Raw genomic sequence first — 12,953 nt, forward strand, 5'->3', positions numbered from 1 at the left:
ACAAATGTGGTTCAATGTGGATGTGCTCTTGTTGATGAAATTTTAAGAAATAACGATGCATGATGGTTCATGAAGAGCAGGTATTTGGTGATCAAAGAACGGCAGAGCGTTCGTATCTTGCAATCTTAATACATTACTTTAAATATGTTGCATAAGCTATGTTTAGAAGTGGTTTATTTTCCTCCTGTCTTTATAATTTCTACTGAAACACTGTCACATCGCAGCGCCTTTCTTTTCTTCGAGCTCGCCCTCCATATTGTGAGGGAACTTCAAAAATAGATTAATTATTATTATGGCAGGCCACGTAACTTCTACTGGATGCTGCAGTGTACTTCAGTGTGACACAGATAGATGAAACTATTTTGTAACGTACTCACCAATTCTCTGTAAACAACGGTCTTAATGTTCTACCAATCATTCAATTTCTCGACGACAGAAATCCACTCCTTGCACACGGAACAATTCGAGAACCGCTGAGTGAACATACCCATCGTTGGAAAGTTTCTTTCTACACAGATATTCTTTCAGATTGCCAATAAGGTGGAAGTAGTATGGTGCAAGATCAACATTCCTTCCCGACCACCATCACTCAACCGTGCATTGCCTTCGTCAAATTGTTGACACTATTAAACTACCATTGGATGCGACATTGTGTTTGGTCGGTGTACCGCCAGAAATTCGCGGTGAATCTGTGAGCCCTTTATACATTTTGGCCGCAGGAACCGTACTGTACCACGTACTTCAGCTGTGGAGTAAGTTTCCAGTTGCCGAAGAATTTCACACCAACAATGTGATGCAACTGTCTTCCTACTGCAACAGAACACTGTCTGCAGGAGATCCAGAACTTGCACGAGTAGTATCTTGTGATAAAGCGCTTCTCTTTTGGCGTAATACTTGTAGCGTGAGACGAGCTGTGTTACTTCGTTTCTAAAGTCCCTATGTATATATTTATTATCTCATTTTGTTCGTTTTCGTTCGTTCTATATGCTCGGTGCGGACGTCACAAGACACCCGTTTTAGAGAGAGAGAGAGAGAGAGAGAGAGAGAGAGAGAGAGAGAGGGCAGCTAACCCTCTGACCGAACACGCTGAGTTGCCGTGCCGGCACCAGTCAGCTAAAGGGAGTGGACATTTACTCCAGTATTCGAAATCCTTCACTATTATTTGACTGATACGTACAACTTGTCCGTGCATTTTGGCATGCTATGTCTGATTCATAATTCTAGGTGTCTCATATACTGTCACATCTCGTCTTCGTCCTCCTCCTTCTCCTGTTTCTCTTCAGTGTCACTGTTTTCGCTCTCACTGTGAGTGTCCCTGTCCACCCTCTGGAGACTATTGTTACGTTGTGTATAGGCGTGTCTGTTTTGTCGTGTCCGAAGGTACTCTTCATATGTTTTTGTCTGAAATTCTGTCTTTTAATGCATTTAATTCCGCCCGTTGTTCCTGGTCTCTTGTCGCTGTGCATTTCTGTTTCTGGGTAGTTTAAGTGTAGTGTATGTCTTATTCGTTTATTGTCATCAGAAAAAGACAGTGCATTGTGGGGAACCTTCTTCCCGGCATGTGCATTAGGTGTCTATCTCAGAGTCATGCGATTTAAGTGCGTGGGATAAGACACATGTTTAGTTAGTAAATGTAACACCGCGGATGGGATCGGTGTGCTGCGTTCTCAACCACTCACCTATGCCAGGAAGAAAGTCGTACAGTCTATGTCCCTTGCCAGTTACATCCCACTCACCCTGCCACGTATGCAAATGCCAACTTTTAGGGTGACATGTCGCCTGTATTGATACACCAATTATTGTGTGTTCCTGTCAGGAAGGTCGCAGTTCGTAGTAATAGACGGCAAATCATCGAGTAAAACTGAAGTGATATCAGGTGTTCCCCTGGGAAGCGTCCCGGGACCTCTGCTGTTCCTGATCTATTTAAGTGACCTGGGTGACAATCTGAGCAGTTCTCTTAGGTTGTTCGCAGATGATGCTGTAATATACCATCTAGTAAGGTCATCCGAAGACCAGTATCAGTTGCAAAGTGATTTAGAAAAGATTGCTGTATGGTGTGGCACGTGGCAGTTGACGCTAAATAACGAAAAGTGTGAGATGATCCACATGCGTTCCACAAGAAATCCGTTGAAATTCGATTACTCGATAAATGGTACAATTCTCATGGCTGTCAATTCAACTAAGTACCTGGGTGTTAAAATTACGAATAACTTCAGTTGGAAAGACCACATAGATAATATTGTGGGGAAGGCGAGCCAAAGGTTGTGTTTCATTGGCAGGACACTTAGAAGATGCAACAAGTCCACTAAAGAGACAGCTTACACTACACTCGTTCGTCCTCTGTTAGAATATTGCTACTCGGTGTGGGATCCTTACCAGGTGGGATTGACGGAGGATATCGAAAGGGTGCAAAAAAGGGCAGCTCGTTTTGTATTATCACGTAATAGGGGAGAGAGTGTGGCAGATATGATACGCGAATTGGGATGGAAGTCATTACAGCAAAAACGTTTTTCGTCGCGGCGAGATCTATTTACGAAATTTCAGTCACCAACTTTCTCTTCCGAACGCGAAAATGTTTTGTTGACCCCCACCTACATAGGCAGGAATGATCATCGAAATACAATAAGAGAAATCAGAGCTCGAACAGACAGGTTTAGGTGTTCGTTTTCCCCGTGCGCTGTTCAGGAGTGGAATGGTAGAGAGATAGTATGATTGTGGTTCGATGAACCCTCTGCAAAGCACTTAAATATGAATTGCAGAGTAATCATGTAGGTGTAGATGTACCTTATCTAGTCTCCCCTTTTTTAACCAGTAGAAACTATATCCTGAAGATGAAGCTAAGCCGACGAAGCTCATCGTCTCTGATAAATAAAGTTTAGCGGCTGACAAGCGAGTTTACCGTATCTATAGTTCAATTCCTTTATCTTGGCGGTTCGTGCATGCCCGCCCAGACGCGAGAGATTGGTGCGTTGCCAGTTGTACGCGCCAAGAGAAGCAGCGCCATAGTATATTTCGCAGACTTACGTTTAGGGGGGAGCGCGCAGTTTATGAAGTAAAGCCACCACGGCCGCATTAACCCTTGAGCTGCAACAGAGACGTGCTCCTCGCATTCCGCTCTGTGCGCGATTTTGTCATCACTGCAATGCTCGCCTGTGCAGACACCTGGTGTTCCGACTGCTCTGACACACTTATCATTAGATTTCACAAAACCTATTTGGCCCAAAAATTTGATTTTTACACATCTTCTTCACTGATACCTTCCCCCCATAAATGACTTAATTTTGTTTCGATGTTCAACGCAGTTATTGTGCAGCATTAAATGTAGTAAACCACTGCACGAAATTTTGAAGAGTTTGCAGAGGTAAAAATCCATAGCCTATACTTTCTGTGTGGATCATTTCAGTTCCCACTAGAAATTTCAAAATAATTACATTCAAACGAATAAAATTGGTGAAGTAAGACACTTCGATATAGTTTTTAAATAAAGAAAATGTTAAGCACTGATCAAGGTTTGAACTCGGAACGTTTCGCTTAGCAGCCAAACACTTTAAACATAACGCTAACGCAGTTCGTCATTAAATACTCTTCCTGGAGGACTTTAAACTAGGACGCAAAATACCGACAAACACTGTTGGTGTGAATTACTCACATTTCGGCGAAGTACAATAGGAAATAAACAATTACCACTGTTCTTTATTGCGGATTTTTTTGGATTCTTTGGGAGAAGAGACCAGACAGCGAGGTCATCGGTCGCATCGGATTAGGGAAGGACGGAGAAGGAAGTCGGCCGTGCCTTTTCAAAGGAACCATCCGGCATTTGCCTGGAGCGATTTAGGGAAATCACGGAAAACCTAAATCAGAATGGCCGGACGAATTCGAGTCCAGTGTGCTAACCACTGCGCCACCTCGCTCGTTCTTTGTTGCGAAAAAGTGGTTAGTGAGAATGATGCAAACACCTTTCCTTCCTATCGCCTGAATTAGGAGGCTTATTTCTTGTTTGGTTCAATTAATTAATAGAATATGAAGCAACTGGTATAAAGAATGCTTTTTCCAAAATTTCTCTAAAAGAAATTCTGCTATCAAGACATTGCTTTCGTTCAGTTACTTTATTTCTGACTGAACGTTTCTAAAACTGAAGACACTCGTCCGTGCTCTCTACTGCAGTCGAGCTCTGGCAACGTCGTTCTCTGTTCATTGGCTGACTGTGTTTTGTGACGTCAGATGCGAAGAACGAACCTAAACTCGGCCGCCGTCATAAATGATGCGCACTTTAGTCTCCCTTTCTTTTACCAGTGGAAATTATATTCTGAAGGTGGAGCTAAGCTCTCTAAACCCACTGCGCCTAATAAGTAAAATTTAGCGACTGGCGATCGAGTTTCAATACGCATTTGTGATCACAAGCCGTCACAGATACGTTGGAATGTGAATCCGCTCTCGTGGTTGAAATTTGGAGACTCGTGACGCTGCCCGATGGCTCGTGAAGAGCAGGTATTTTGGGGCGAGAACAGAGCGTTAGCGCAGCCGCCCCGGGCGGTCGTCCTCGGTGCGCAGGGCCGGCCGGGACTCGAAGCGGCGCCCTCTGCCCTGTGTGCGGCGACGCGTGCGCTGAGCGCGCCGCGGGGCGTGCAGGCGGCGCGCACGCATCAGCACGCGTGGCCGGCCGCACGCAGCACGCACGCCGCAGCCAGCCGCTCACACGCACGCCCGCGCGCCGACCGCCCCGGGGGCCGTCACTCGGCTGCACTAGCCTGTACCGGCGCTGCTCTCGCGTCGCCTTCCCACAGGTAGCTCTCCCATTCTAGTCAGCATCTACCTTTATACTAGTTACAGACTCTGTGGCGGCTGAACTAAAACGTCTAACAATTTTGCGTCGCAAACAAAGCTTGAAGTCGAATAATACATACGAGAGGCGTTCACTTAGAAGTGCAACACATTGTTTTTCTCGGCCAGTTTCGGTTGAAAAATTAAGGTATTTGTTTGGCGATATCGTGGTATATTCCAGCTTCAGCAGCTGTACTGTCATGAAGTGTTCAAAATGGTACTTGAAATGGAGGTTTGTTTCAGGCAAAGAGCTTTCGGGAAACCAGAGCATCCAGATATTCAAAGCTCTTGCAGTGTGTCTACGGAGATCTGGTAACGAACAAAAGCACGGTGAGTCGTTGGGCGAGGCGTCTGTCATCACTGCAACAAAGTCGCGCATACTTGAATGAGATTTTCACTCTGCAGCGGAGTGTGCGCTGATATGAAACATCCTGGTAGATTAAAACCGTGTGCCGGACCGAGACTCGAACTCGGGACCTTCGCCTTTCGAGGGCAAGTGCTCTACCAACTGAGCTACCCAAGCACGACTCATGCCCCGTCCTCACAGCTTCACTTCTGCCAGTATCTCGTCTCCTACCTTCTAAACTTTACAGAAGCTCTCCTGCGAACCCTGCAGAACTAGCACTCCTGAAAGAAAGGATATAGCAGAGACATGGCTTAACCACAGCCTGGGGGATGTTTCCAGAAAGAGATTTTCACTCTGCAGCGGAGTGTGCGCTGATATGAAACTTCCTGGCAGATAAAAACTCTGTGCCGAACCGAGACTCGAACTCAGGACCTTTGCCTTTGGCAGGCAAGTGCTCTACCACAGGTCCGGCACACAGCTGTAATCTGCCAGGAAGTTTCGCGCAGACATGTCCGGTCTTTCGCGTGCCGGCTGGCCGCCCGCACGCAGTTCTGACTCCTGCAGGGTTGGAACGTGCGGACACTCTCATTCGATGTGATCGACGGATCACAAACACCTCGCTGTACAAATGAACATCTCTGTTGCTAGTCCTGACACACTCGTCCATCAATTGGAGTACTCAGAGGTGTGTACCCGCCGGGCCCTAGCCCCCTAACAGCAGACCGTAAAGAGCAACAAAGGACCATCTGTGAGGAATTGCTTGCGCCTTACAAGATTGATCGTGGCAATTTTTTGGCGAACATCGTCACAGGCGATGAATAAAGGGACCATTACTTAGAACCGGAAACAAAACGGCAGTCCATGGAGCAGCGCCACACCACCTCTCTTCCGAAGGAAAAGTTCAAAGCCGCGCCATCAGCCGTAAAGTCAAATCGACGGTCTTCTGGGACTCTGAAGTGGCTAACCTGTTTGATGACCTTCCTCACAGTGTAAGAATAAACTCTGAAGTGTCTTTTACTGCCGTCAGGAAACAGCTTGTCCGTGGCCACAAAAATGCAAACGAACTTGATTTTTCTCCACTGCAACGCAAGGCCTTACACAATCCTGCACGCCTGAGAAGATATCACAAAACTTCACTGACTGTTCTTCATCATCCACCTTACAGCCGGATCTCGCACCTTCAGAATTCATCTGTTGGGCCAAATGAAGGATGTACTCCGCCGGAAGCAGTACGTTGACGATGGGGAAGTTACTTAAAAAAAAAAAGAAAAGAAAGAAAATCTCGTGTGACTAGGGCCTCCCGTCGGGTAGACCGTTCGCCGGGTGCAAGTCCTTCCATTTGACGCCACTTCGGCGACATGCGCGTCGAAGGGGATGAAACGATGATGATTAGGACAACACAACACCCAGTCCCTGAGCGGAGAAAATCTCCGACCCAGCCGGGAACCGAACCCGGGCCCTTAGGATCGTCATTCTGTCGCGCTGACAACTTTCTTTTTTTCTAATCTTTGTTTATCTCATATCGTTCTAAATTGTTCGTTGTGTTCGTTCGGGGTGGACGTCCCATGACACCCCTTCAGGTTCTTCGTTGATCCGTTCACTCAGTTTTTTTTACTACAGAGGGTAGCTAGCCCTCCGACCGAACACGCTGAGCTACCGTGCCGGCGACAACTCAGCTACCGGGGGCGAACGGGTGGTTACTGATGCAGCAAGCCTTTCGCTTCGATGTCAACCAATAGAGTGGCGGCATGCGGTTGTACATTTTCACCACGTAAGGTGCCATAAGACAGCCGCGTTCAACGGCGATCATGCTGGGAAACAGGCTTTTTGTAGCCAAAAGAGTGGGGTGTGGTACGATGCATCGGAATTCTGAATAAAACTAAACTGCTTTCAGAAAAAGAATGTACTGCATTACGCCCCTTGTAATTTCAGATCCACTTTCCTAGGTGTTATTGATTGTGTTGATACAAGAAATATTTTGCACAAAGATGGGGTCAAATTTTTTTGATAAGTGATTTGTCTAAAAGTAAGAAATAAAATAGATTATAGAAATATTTGACACGCCTTTGAACGATGATTGGAATCATGAACAGTAAAATTGGTGCTGACTGAGAATGTTCATTCGCTTTCCTGATATTTGAAGGGTTTTTTGAGACTGAAAAACTGTTGGAACTCCCTTCCACCCGCTGGCGTAGATGACAGAAATATGTCGAGGGCCACACAACAGCAGACTGCACTACCATCATAATTCACTGGCAAATGTCCTCTAGCACTCCTTTAATTTCTAAGACTATAAGTTAAACACTGAACTTCAAATTCTCAATCGACATCTCCCATGCTGTATATGATACCGAGCGTCATTCAAACGAAAATGCAACAAACGTTTCACTGCTCTATTCTATTTCTTACTTTTAGACGAATCATTTCATAAATTATTTGATCCGTTTTTCCCCAAAATATTTGTTTATGTTCAACTTTCATTAAAAAGGCACGATCTCTTTGAAACCGCAGCGGCTTTTCTAGCGCCAGAATATAGTAACTGATTCGAAGGAAGCCATTTTGACAGTTAAAGATCACATCATGCAATTTCATTCACTCGAAACGGCTAGGCATTGAGGAGGTGAAGAATGTGACACCTCGTCTACTTTCATAGCACCTTCTGTTCTCTAAATGTTCGAAATTTACTACTTGAGTCAAAGGAAGCGTTTTTGACTGTTAAATATTACACCGTCGTAATGTTTTATGCGCAGCTGCAGCATCTGTTCACAAAATATTTCAAATTTTCTCTCAGATTACTAATTAATTGTTTCTTAATTACCGTGAATACTTTAAAGCAATTAAATATCTTTCTCTAGATCTTACACTGGTCGGTTTTATACTCAATTTCGCCATTTCCCACTCTGCGTTTGGCTGTGATAATTCTGATAAAAAACCATTGCGTAATTTAGAGGAAGACTTATTTTCAATCCGTTCATGCAATTGGCAAATGAAACATTAGTAGGGGCGCTTTTACTGGAGTGCTTTATTGCATATCGTTAACAGATGGATGCCTAAACAATGTGCTGAAATCGAGCGTATTCCTCACTTTAGGGCTGCATGCTTGAGACAGCAGTATCTTCGGGTGTTTTTGTAAAAGGTTTGGTTTTGTGGGTTATGATATAATCTAGTAATTGTTCCTCACTTAGAATTCTAGAAATTGGTCATATATTATAAATGTAGCTGAATGACCAAGTAACAAAGAACATGATAGTGTGCCATACACTTCACAGTGGTTTGCAGGTTAACATGTAGACGAAGAAGTTACAGAATTACGTGGATGGTAGGAGACAGTCACAATTAATTATATTCGCTGTTTTCGTGGTGTAGTAATATATATTACTACTCTTAATTCACTCTTCATTTATTACGAAGTAACTGACAGAATATATAGTAACGCATAATTATTTACCTGTATAATTTTTGTGGAACAAATCATATAAAGGGCGTAAAAAAAATCCTTATACAAAATTTTAGTGCTTAGAGTTGATAAAAAGAAATACTTCCCTATGTGAAAAAAGTCAAAATTACTCGGTTTTCTCTCTAGGGATTAGTGAAGATTTGAAAGCTGGTGGTGTTAAGGAAATTTTATGACTATTGTTTAAGAGATGTTACTGGAAACACCGTCTGCTTACATTAAGGCGCAGTTGACGTCTGTATGCTAATGATTGTCTTGCACATTCAGAAGAACCAAGTGTTCCATGGATAATGAGTGATGTGAATAAAAGTGAGATGTAGCTAAGTCTTGCACGATTTGAAGCAGTACTTATGTTGTATGAGAATAAACATCGTAGATCATAATACGCCAATATGTATCTTGGACTTTCCGGAGAGGCTATATTTATGCTGAGAATGAAGAGTAGAATCTAGTTTTCACACTGAGACACATATAGGCTATTCTTCGCATTCTAATGTCCCTGTTAATACGTATCGAGAAAACGAATATCGCATTAGACTAATTAAGGACGACATCATCGAATGGGAGTGAAAATTCCCCTTAAAATGATTTTTATTTGTTTTGGGTAAGAAACTAATACTTTCAATCGACGCTGAGCGTCCCTTGAAAGACGTTATGAGCAGTATTTGTGTGGGCTGACTCTAACTACACAATGCAAACACGAAATTGAAAATATCTGCCGAAACACCAGAGCAGATGCATATGATGACTCTTAGGAAGGACATGTCATATTATATACTGTATATCCACAACTTGCAAGGGTAGACTAAACTCAACATTACCTTCACAGAATTCAGCTCATTAAGGTATAAAACGTTTCAGGTACCTTACTAGAAGGAAGAAAAGAAGATTAGTGTTTAACGTCGAATCGACATCTAAGTCATTAGAGACGGAACACATGCACCGATTGTTCAAGGACAAGGAAGGAAATCGGCAGCGCCCTTTCAGAGGAACCATCTTGGCGTTTGCCTGGACGCGGGTTTCTAACGTCGTCCTCACGAATGCGAATCCGCTATGCTAAACACTGCGCCATCTCGCTCGGTCAGTTTTTAGACGAATATCTTCTTATGTTTTTCTGAAAAATGATTGAATCGAAGAGTTGTTTCCTTGTTTTTGTTCTTATCGTGGTATAAGTAATTCAGTGACGTTTATAGCACGAAAAGATTTTAGGGCGTACCGTCGTAGTGTGTGGGATTTTCTCACTCAGATACATGAGAGACAGGCTGTTACTATCATGATCCCAATAATGGATACACGGTAGACAATTTGCTCTAAAGTTAATGAATACCTCATGAAGGACCTATCAGCATATATTATAAATAGATTCATTTGAATAATCTTTATGTGTGTGGTCTAATTTTCAATCTGGGTTTCTTATTACTGATTCTGTAATATGCCCTCGTATTATTACAATGTACAATCTCAAAGCTTTTCTAAAGCCAATATATCTATTACTTTTTCAGTAAATTAAGTTCCTTTAGAAGCTTACAACCACGATTCTCCTTTAAGAAATAGGATTTTATTGTTTTTGAAAAGCCGGCTGGAGTGGCCGTGCGGTTCTAGGCGCTACAGTCTGGAGCCGAGCCACCGCTACGGTCGTTGGTTCGAATCCTGCCTCGGGCATGAATGTGTTTGATGTCCTTAGGTTAGTTAGGTTTAATTAGTTCTAAGTTCTAGGTGACTGATGACTTCAGAAGTTAAGTCGCATAGTGCTCAGAGCCATTTGAACCATTTTTGAAAAATAGGAATATTTTTAACTTGTCGAGTGTATCGTAATTCTTCAACACTTGGCTATGATTTTGTATTGTTCCCAATACTTTAACAAATGTAGTTGAAAACATGAAATAGCGCTTTTTATATAATTTTTCGAACAGTTTTAAATAATTTTCAATCACACTTCACATCGAAGCACTGCGTTTCATTTCAGTAAAATGCTTATTTTTTTGTTCGTATACCGTTTTCTCGATGTTTTCCGTTATACGTCCTCTCCCGGGTTGTGTACGTCTGTCTCTGTTGCATATTGTTACGAAGAGTAATTAGTTTTAGTTTTTGTTTATATGAAATGAACTAATGATCGTGTGGCATTTATGGGCCGGGATATCCCCTGCAGGGTTCGGCCGCCGTATTGCAAGTCTTGTTAGTTGACGCCATTTCGGTGACTTGCGTGTCACTGCCGATGAAAAAGATGATGAACGTCACACTACACTCAGTCCCCTGCCGGGAATCGAACCCGAGCCTTCTTGTGTGGTAGGAGGTAAAGCTACCGCTGCGCTACGGAGGCGGACACTGCGTTTCTATAAATCCTTCAAACGCCACCTTCACATTCCAGATTATTTCAACGAACCGCTTTTCTTAGAAATTTCACAGTGGCAAATCACTGAAAGAAACCTGATTCACCTTCCTCTGTGAATGCAACACTGTTAACTCGAAAATAAGAATCACTTTCTTGTATTTCATTAACGACGACGAATCTTTTCTTTTTCTTACCTAGAAGTCTATTCTAAGAAGCTGGTAGCATCCTCAACTGGTACCTGTAGTCGCTAATTCATACCTAAAGGGTAACAACCGTAGATGAATGTTCTAAAGTATTGGTACAAAGGAAATGTTTATGAAATTTGCTATTTTCTTCTTTAATAATATATGGCTCTTGTTATTGTAGACCAAAAGATACCGACGACTGTTGTAACTCATTAAATTTTATGGTGCGATCATAAATCACTGAAACCGCAGTCTGAGCCTCAGTATACTTTATTTACTGTCGCAGATTATCAGGAGAGTGTTCTGTACGGGTACTCGCAATTTTCAAAGCGCTACACAATATTCAATCGTAGCTCTGCTATTAGATTTTTTTGTCATTTACGATGGTTCTACTGGGTTAATTCAATGTCATCATCCGTGTGCGCAAACAAAACTGGTTTCAGCATAGTGCAACACCAGTTTAAAATTAACTTAATTTCTCTCAACTTCATTTTGATACGTTTATATATATGCATTCCACTGCAACTTTTTTGTGCTTTTTTGTGTAACCACTCTGTCATCGTGTAGTGTAATAATAAGACACTAAGACTGGAATATCATCGACGTCGAAAATAATTTATCTAAACAAATGTATTACCATTATCGTTCCCAGCGACAGTTTTCGACACGCGCAGGTGACCAGACTTGGAATGAAACGCTGTAGTGGGCTCCCCATGCAGGTCAACCCGAAATTAGGCTTCATACCACTTTCAATTTCCGTTTCCAGATTTCCTTTTCAGATGCACAATGAGGAAACTGTGGAAACGTGAATGAACGTTCGACTGAGCTTATGGTGTTCACAGATCGGTTAAATTCATTACTTGGTCCTGCTCCCCATCTTCTTCCAGTCAGTCTATTGTCGCTGTGGAAACAAGAAGGGAAGCTTCTCATAAAAATAAAACCTGAATTCAAGTTGAACGAATGGCCATCTCCTGTATGTGTATCACAAGAAACGGAATAACACCAAAGAAGTCAAGAGGAATTCAGATTCGTGTGATTAACCGCGATGCACCAGAACTAAGGGTATGGCTAGCAAAATCGGTGTGCCCTATCTGCCTGCAGAATGTGCAGATAACTCCTGTGACATACGCTCAGCCTTATGAAAGGCGATGCAAGAGCAGTGTTTACTTCTTAGATTTCACAACGTAGTACAAAGAAGTCAGAAACGGATGGAGATCTGAACTTTCATCTTCCTTGTGACCGTTCCGTTATACATTTGGCGTTCATAAATTACTCTACTTTGTATTTGGGGTAGGAAATTCACTGCAGTAATACAAAGCGAAAAGTTTTCTCACTTCCCTGGGGACTTCCGAGCTATTAGTGTCGTAACGCGTGACCAAGTTTCCAACAATGGTTGCAGAAACACGATATGAAACTATCTGCTCTGCCTGTATGCTTCCACGTTTCCTGAAGGTTCTACATATGCAACGAAATACAATATTCCACGGATAATGATTCAAGTACAGTTATTAAGCTTCATTTTACGGATAAATGATAGAGCATCCTTTATCCTGGGGGATTGGTTGGCCATCAAAATAGCGAAATCCATCATTTTAATGGCATATTTGAGCGCATTAACCCGACGTACACGTGTATTAATCCAGTTCCAAATTGTCACTTAATGTGTATTTTCTGGTGATTGGAACATATAAGAGGTGAATAAGCTCAGCACGTAAGAAAATACTATATTGAGGATATTCAGCGCAGTTTTCAATTCTATGATTATTGCCACAACATGTTTTGGGACAATATCCCGTTTTCAAGTGCTAAAAATAA

At 42.6% G+C, this 12,953-nt stretch overlaps 1 protein-coding gene and 1 non-coding gene across 4 annotated transcripts in view; one reads left to right on the forward strand and one right to left on the reverse strand.

Annotated features, from left to right (window-relative positions):
* LOC126278314 (transcription factor AP-2-epsilon) overlaps positions 1–12,953 on the forward strand; it is a 750,640-nt gene that overhangs the window by 11,014 nt on the left and 726,673 nt on the right. The gene's annotated exons all lie outside the window — the stretch shown is intronic.
* On the reverse strand, positions 5,271–5,345 carry Trnas-cga (transfer RNA serine (anticodon CGA)). Its single transcript has one exon. It is a non-coding gene; the product is annotated as a tRNA-Ser (tRNA).

Source organism: Schistocerca gregaria, chromosome 6 (genome assembly GCF_023897955.1).
Source record: "Schistocerca gregaria isolate iqSchGreg1 chromosome 6, iqSchGreg1.2, whole genome shotgun sequence".
Classification (NCBI taxonomy): domain Eukaryota; kingdom Metazoa; phylum Arthropoda; class Insecta; order Orthoptera; family Acrididae; genus Schistocerca; species Schistocerca gregaria.